The following is a 7,068-nucleotide window of genomic DNA, read 5'->3' as shown; positions in this document are numbered from 1 at the left end:
GGAAAAATTTCAACAATCACTATTGGGGGGTTTTGAATTTCCTCTTCCTACTGTCAAGAAGAAATATGATATTCTTATTGTTGGGGATGTGCATATCTCCGTTGAGGTAACCTAGTGTTATTCGAAAATTCTCTGGTTTCATGTTATTCGAAATGAGTTTGTTAACAAGACATGATCAACCTTGTTAGTGGATTCCTTTTGATGAGCATGAGATGGATGAAGTTAGAAAACACAACTCTTTGTACCCTCTTTTTACCCGTTATTTATGTTAAATAAAGCAAAATAGTATTTTCTGTCTGTTTTCTGAATAATCCATGCAATAAAAAATACCCTAAAATAATAGTTCTCCAAATGCCATGAAAATGAAATATGATTTTTTCTAGAATATTTGAGGATTTTAGGCACTGAGAACACAACAGGGGGAGCAGCCACGTGCCCATGAGGGTGGAGGGCGCGCCCACCCCCCTGGGCGTGCCCCCTGCCTTGTGGACCCCACGTGGGTCCTCTCCACTTATCCTTTCACCCACACACTTCGTCTTGCTCCAGAAAAAATCACTAGCCAGCTCAAACATGAGTTCTAGCTCATCTTGCTGCCATTTTCAATCTCCTTGCTCAAAGCTCCTCTCACAAAACTTCTTTGGGGGATTGCACTTCGGTATGTGACTCCTCCAATGGTCCAATTAGTTTTTCTTATAGTGCTTTAATTATTGCAATTTTTTGCTGCTTAGGTGACCCTGTTCTTGAGCTTGCATGTCAAATTTATGTGGTCAAAAGTGGATTTAATGCATGATATAGCCTCTAGGCACTTGTGGGAGTAGTAGCTATCAATTTTGTTGAGTTTGGTTCACTTTATTTTTTAGTTACTAAAAATTTTAGAAATTTTTCAGAGGAAGAAATATGTTTAGGAAAATGTACCAAGGTGTTTCCTCAAGGAAGCAAGGCCCAAGGCCCACAATACGCGAGCCGGACAATGAACTACCAAGAGATGCTCAAGTGTGGCCTTGTGAATGGCCGTCAGAGGACTTCATGGTTCGGGCAGGAATTAAGGAGGAATTTGAAGCATATGTGCGTAACGTCGATCTTGAGAGCTTCATGGCAGATAAGTGTCGTCAGTACCTATATTTAACTGACTCATTTGTGAGAAGGTTTAAATTTACATTGTCACGCAATTCTCAAACTGTCGTATTTGATCTTTATGATAAATCTTATACCACTATTGGTCACTGAAAGGTCATGGTTTTTCATTTGTGACCTTTTTGTGACCAAAAACAGAAGGTCAAAAGCTGGCGGTCATAAACTGACTATAGCGACCTTTCTTCTGGAATGGTCGAAGACGTTTATGACCAAAATACGTCTACTGTGGCGTTTTGGTCACTAGCAACCTCCCCAGGCCACGTAGGCATCCAGCGTGGCAATCTGACATGGCACAAGATTCAGCCCGGTCCAATTCGATTTTCTACATGGGCCTAGCCCAACAATTCGGCCTATTTGTGTTTTTTTCTCATATTAATTTTGGCTAGGTAGATGGGCCAAGCCCAACAATTAAGCCTTCTCATTTTTGGGTCGTGGCCTTTTCCGCTAGAAAGTTTTAGTTTTTTTGTAATATAAAAAAGGTCCACTAGTCAAATGGGTCCCAGATGTCAGGTTCAGGTACGTGGGACCCAGCTAGCAAGTTCATATTCTTCATATTTCAATTTAACAGTAAATAAATAACCAGTATTTAAATTGGCACAAACAAAACACACACATAATACTCCAAATATCATCAGCCAGATTCAGTACAAAGCTCCTATTGTACAAATAACATATACTTTACAAGCTCTACACATAATAAGCTCTAACATATACAAGCTCTACAAGCTCTACACGTGATACAGTGCCCTGGTGTTAACCCTGTAGCTCTACAAGTGTCTTCAATCTTCTTCAACATGGAGCTCCTTCGGTAGCAAGCACAAACTGGGCACCTGCATCATCACAGGAAGGCAATTTTAGATCATAAAAACGAATGTTCCAAGCACAATTTAGAGAAAAGAACCAAGTAAATTTGCCCTCAATCATACAAACAAAGTTTAGAGAAAACCAAACATGAACAAGCACTTATTATGCAGGACACATACATACACATCTCAGGAAAATCTCGGAAAGAGCAAGGTGTCAGAGCATGATGTTATCGAAAGCATGATTTACAAGTTTGTCTCTGACATACGATAGGTGCTTTTCATAGAAGACAGAATAAGTAAAACTATTCATGTTTGCCAACCCAGACTCTAAGCAAGACTCTAACCAAGACCATCCAGAAGTGACCCGAAGAGCGACCCAATATAGTGACTGCTACAGTTCATATTTTGATAGTAAAACTGATGTGTAATCATATAGATAATAAAATACATGGCACAATATCAGTACATCTCCAAACAGCCAATAAATCTCATAGTACCACAAGGACATGCACCTGCAGTACATCCTGCATTGCAGGTTCACATCAACAGCTCATAGCAAGGCTATCAGTTCAACAACACTAATACCACCTCAAGCATCATCAATTAAGAAGAATGAGCACCAAAACAAAAGGGCAGTAGATACCTCTTCAAACTTTTTTTCAAAAATTAGCTCATCCTCATGACCGCTCCAGATATCGTCCATGTGCATTGCTCAGGAAATTATAAATTCTGGTATAGCACACAAGAAAATATCATAGTAGAAAAGTGGCATAGAAACTACCAAAAAAATTCTCATGCTTATTGTTATTGCAAGAAGGCATCGATCAGATTTTGAAGCTAATAATAATTAACATGTACTTATCACTTGTTGGAGTTGGTTCTGTTCAATTAATCAATAGCAGCGTGAGCATAAGCATTAAATCAGCAGCACAAGTGCACACTTCTTCAAGCAAGTAGCAGCCCAGCAGGCTAGCAGCAAAAGCATTCAAACAACTAGAGAAGCACAGTACAGCAGCACAAGCATTCAAAGAGCAGCAAGCCAGCAAGCACCATCCATCAGACCGGTAGCTTAATGGAAGAAAAATCTGAAGAATAAAAGATGTATAGGTTGAGGAAAGATGAGAGGATGCTGGGTTGCTTGTGAAGCTACGACTGCGAGGCTAGCAGGCTAGGGCTATCACATGCCATATCTTACAAACTTAGGCAAGTGTTCTCTGGTTATCCTTAACATCATGCACTAACTTGGGTAATTAGCATCAAACAATACATATCAGTACAAGGCTAGGCAAGATAATAAAGACTTGGGAAAAGATAGCAGAGTTAAAAAATGATATGTGCCCTTAAAGAGAGCGTAGTGTCAAGTGCGGCCACATACATAGGCATTAGCCGCACCCACGACCCCTGGACACTCTCACAACCGAAGAGGAGGTGCCTTGCGTATGATCTCCTTCGAGTCTGCGAGAGAAAGAACAAGGTGAAGGTCAGTACGCGCATCAAGGATGCTGCTGTTCTGGGTCAAGCTAAGTCAAGGGCATAAGAGAATTTAGTCAAAAAATAAAATAACATGTGAACATCTTACACAAACTATCATCATTTATAAAAAATACAAAACAAATATGCATAAAGCTGCATCTCATACTTATACTATATCAGGCAATAGCATTTAGCATATTCCAATATGTACTCAACATATTCCAATAAGACAGAAATGCACACACATGGATTCGCAATTAGACTATGCCTCTCTCTCACTGATCTTGCAGTACTATAATGCAGTACTATATGATATGTTCTGGGTCAAGCTAAGTCAACAACATACAAACTAATTAGCAGTACTATATATGATGCAGCATACAAACTAATTAGACCAACGACATACAAACTTATTTATAATGCAGTACTATATATGCCTCCGAAAAAACTGGTCGCCGATCTTGAACTCGTGTTTCTTTCTGTGGTTGTGTTGGACATGCAACTCAATTTCTGTTTGTTTAAGACTAGCAGACCAACATGGTATCCAATGGAAAGAAGCAAACATGGAAAACATTTTAGAGCAGCACAGTCACACCACATTTTTTTAGTGAATTACAGTGCTCGAATTGCCACTGACATTGGACACAAGCAGCTGCACAACTAATGCATCAGCAGACAAATAATGAACTAGCATACGCCCTTTTATGCATATTAATGCACATTAAGGAAACATCAATGGCAAAATACCATGACAAAAGCGTAGAAGTCTTTGTGATACTTCTAGAATTATCATACGAAAAGAAGGATTGCGTAATACTCAGAACTCAATCAGCAAAACTCTTGTATCAAACACATGTGCATACCCACTTCCTCCCCCTCCTTTGGTTCTCTCATCCTCCCAGCTTGGTACGCCAGCCACTACCCAGTGCCTCTTGAGCACAAGTGCTCCCACAATGCATAGATAGAGTAACGACATGAACCAAGTGTAGAAATGAATAGAAGGTGAAAGCAGACTGTCTCATCTCAGAGTTACTGAAGCGCAGACAGCGGGTAATTAACTGAAACAAGAGTTACTGAAGCTAGCTTACCAGGCTCTACAAAAGAATGGCCGTGGAGAACACACAAGCAAGTCGAGCGAGCCTGCAATCAATCATGCAACACATCAATTCTGTGAGTGAGAGAAAACCAAACAGTCGAGTAGTTGACTGAAGCTGACAAACAATCGAATAATGGATGGAGTTACACTGTGAGCAGAGCACACAATAGCATCATCATCAATCACGGAGGACAAGGAAAGCCTTCGACTACCTAAAGAGCATCTTCAGGTTTTTAGGAGGATGGCGCGGAAAAGGAAAGCAGGGGGAGGATGGCGCGGAAAAGGAAAGTAGCGGGCTCACCGAGATGACGAGGATGGCACGGAGGCCGCTTCCCTTCTTGGTCCAAGAGAGCAGGTCGCGGGCCGAGTTCCTGGAGGCGTCCTGCAGCCATGGCGCGGCCTCACAGGTCCCCGCACGGAGGCACTGCAGCAGCGGATCCCCGCCGTCGCCGGGTGGCCAGACGCCGCGACGGGACTCGCCATGGCTTCGTCGGGGCCGGATCTAGAGCGCAGGGAGGGCGGGGAGGAGGGGAGCAGTTGCACGAGGGGAACGAGCCACCGGAGACCCGATGATCCCGTTGACGTCGTCGCCGTCTTGATTGCCGGAGGCCCGTGGCCGGCGTGAAGCACGCACGCGCGCGCCGGCAAGAAAGCCGACCGCGATGCCATGGTCGTGCCTGGACTGGTGGATCTGGGGGGTGAAGGCTAGGGGAGAGGGTCCGTGGTGGAGACAAGGTCGGCGGTGGTTGGTGGGGGTGGCCGGGGACGGGGAGGAAAGGAGGCCGGGGACAGGGAGGAGGTGGCGGTGGCGGCGAAGAAACGAGGACGAGGGAGGAGACAGGCGGCGGCGGGGGAAAAGGGAGCGGGAGCGGCAGCGGCAATGGGGATAAGTGAGCTAGGGTTTTCGAGGGTGTATGAGGATGAGAGGGAGGGGGAGAGCGACGAGGGGGGGTGTGTGGGCTGCCGTTGGATCCAGGCGCATCCGACGGTGCTAATCCATGATCCACGTGAGATGGTTTTGGACCAATCAAAACACAATACCCCTTTGATGATTTTAAGACCATTTAAATTGGTCATAATTGATTGAAAATAAGATGTTAAAACATGTCTGCTATTTGATGGCCTAGAAAATTTATAAAAACAAATAGAAATCAAAAACTTTGCATTGTGTCACCAAGTGTAACCTACTTTTCAGTAAGAACAAACTTTGAATAATGCAAATATCATAAAAAAGTGTTCTAAGGTCGTTTAATGTTGCAAATTTGGGCCACATCAATTTTATAAAATCTTAGGTCGTTTAATGTTCAGTTGACCAAATGTTGCCTAAGGAAGTTTTCATTTTCTTTAGACAAAAAATTCATTTTCCATTTTTTCGAGTGCCCAAAATGAGTTTTTTTGTGAAGGTCCTACCATATATTTGATGCAAAATTGTACCTAATCAATTTTCTAAAATACTAGGACCTATTTAATGCACAATTGACCAAATGGTTGGGTGTAAAAAGTTTTGATCCACCTCTCGTGAAAAAGACAAATTTCCACCGATTTAGGTGGAAGCGGGTCAAATTTGAACTGTAGCTACCACATAGTTTGCTCTTTATTTTTTCCAAAAATAATTTCTAGGTACATAAGTATCTATTTAATCATAGAAACACCAAAAAAATTCCAAGATTCAACCACTAGCTAGGAACGGTCAAGCCCGCCGTTTTGACCGCATTTTGAAACGGGCATAAAAAATTCAAAAAAAATCAAAAAATTGGAAAACCTTCGCATTGCGTCATCATATGTGACCAAGTTACCAGGAAAAATAATAAACTTGTAATACGACAATTATTTTTAAAAAAGTGTCCTCAGAAACGAGCTATCAAGTGTGAAGATTCATGGCTTTCAAGCCAAATGATCAATCTTATGGCCACATTCATGACATAGTTTTTTCAAATGATCTCATATTGTGCACAAGGGTGCATATTGGAATGGCAAACAATGTTGCCTAAGGAAGTTTTCATTTTCTTTGGACGAAAAAACAATTTTCCATTTTTCGAGTGCCCAAAAGAAGGTTTTTTTGTGAAGGACCTCCCAAATAATTGTTGCAAAATTGGACCAAATCATTTTTCTAAAATACTAGTACATATTTAATGCACAATTTACAAAATGGTTGGGGTGTAAAAGTTTTGATCCACCTCTCGTGAAAAAGACAAATTTCCGCCGATTCAGCTGGAAGCGGGTCAAATTTGAACTGCAGCTGCCTCATAGTTTGCTATTTATTTTTTCCAAAAATAATTTCTAGGTACATAAGTGTCTATTTAATCAGAGAAACACCAAAAAAATTCCAAGATTCAACCACTAGCTAGGAACGATCATTCCCGCCGTTTTGACCGCATTTTGAAACGGGCATAAAAATTTCAAAAAAATAAAAAAATTGGAAAACCTTCGCATTGCGTCATCATATGTGGCCAAGTTCCCAGGAAAAATAACAAACTTGTAATACGACAATTATTTTAAAAAAGTGTTCTCAGAAACGAGCTATCACGTGTGGAGATCAAGGGCTTTCAAGCCAAATGA

General features: G+C 41.7%; 1 long non-coding RNA gene across 2 annotated transcripts; it reads right to left on the bottom strand.

The window, feature by feature from the left end:
* Positions 1–1,830: 1,830 nt before the first annotated feature.
* LOC125533217 lies at positions 1,831–4,840 on the bottom strand. 2 transcript variants are annotated; one of them, XR_007294190.1, is made up of 6 exons: positions 4,811–4,840; positions 4,657–4,721; positions 4,277–4,553; positions 3,316–3,395; positions 2,584–2,669; positions 1,831–1,964 (listed from the first exon to the last, which is right to left on the bottom strand). It is a non-coding gene; the product is annotated as an uncharacterized LOC125533217 (long non-coding RNA). The 2 variants fall into 2 exon arrangements; XR_007294191.1 differs by having other exon boundaries at positions 4,502–4,553.
* Positions 4,841–7,068: the final 2,228 nt, after the last annotated feature.

The sequence above is a fragment of the Triticum urartu genome, chromosome 1, assembly GCF_003073215.2.
Source record: "Triticum urartu cultivar G1812 chromosome 1, Tu2.1, whole genome shotgun sequence".
Classification (NCBI taxonomy): domain Eukaryota; kingdom Viridiplantae; phylum Streptophyta; class Magnoliopsida; order Poales; family Poaceae; genus Triticum; species Triticum urartu.
Note: the sequence above shows the minus strand (reverse complement) of the source record. Positions and strands in the feature narration are given on the sequence as shown.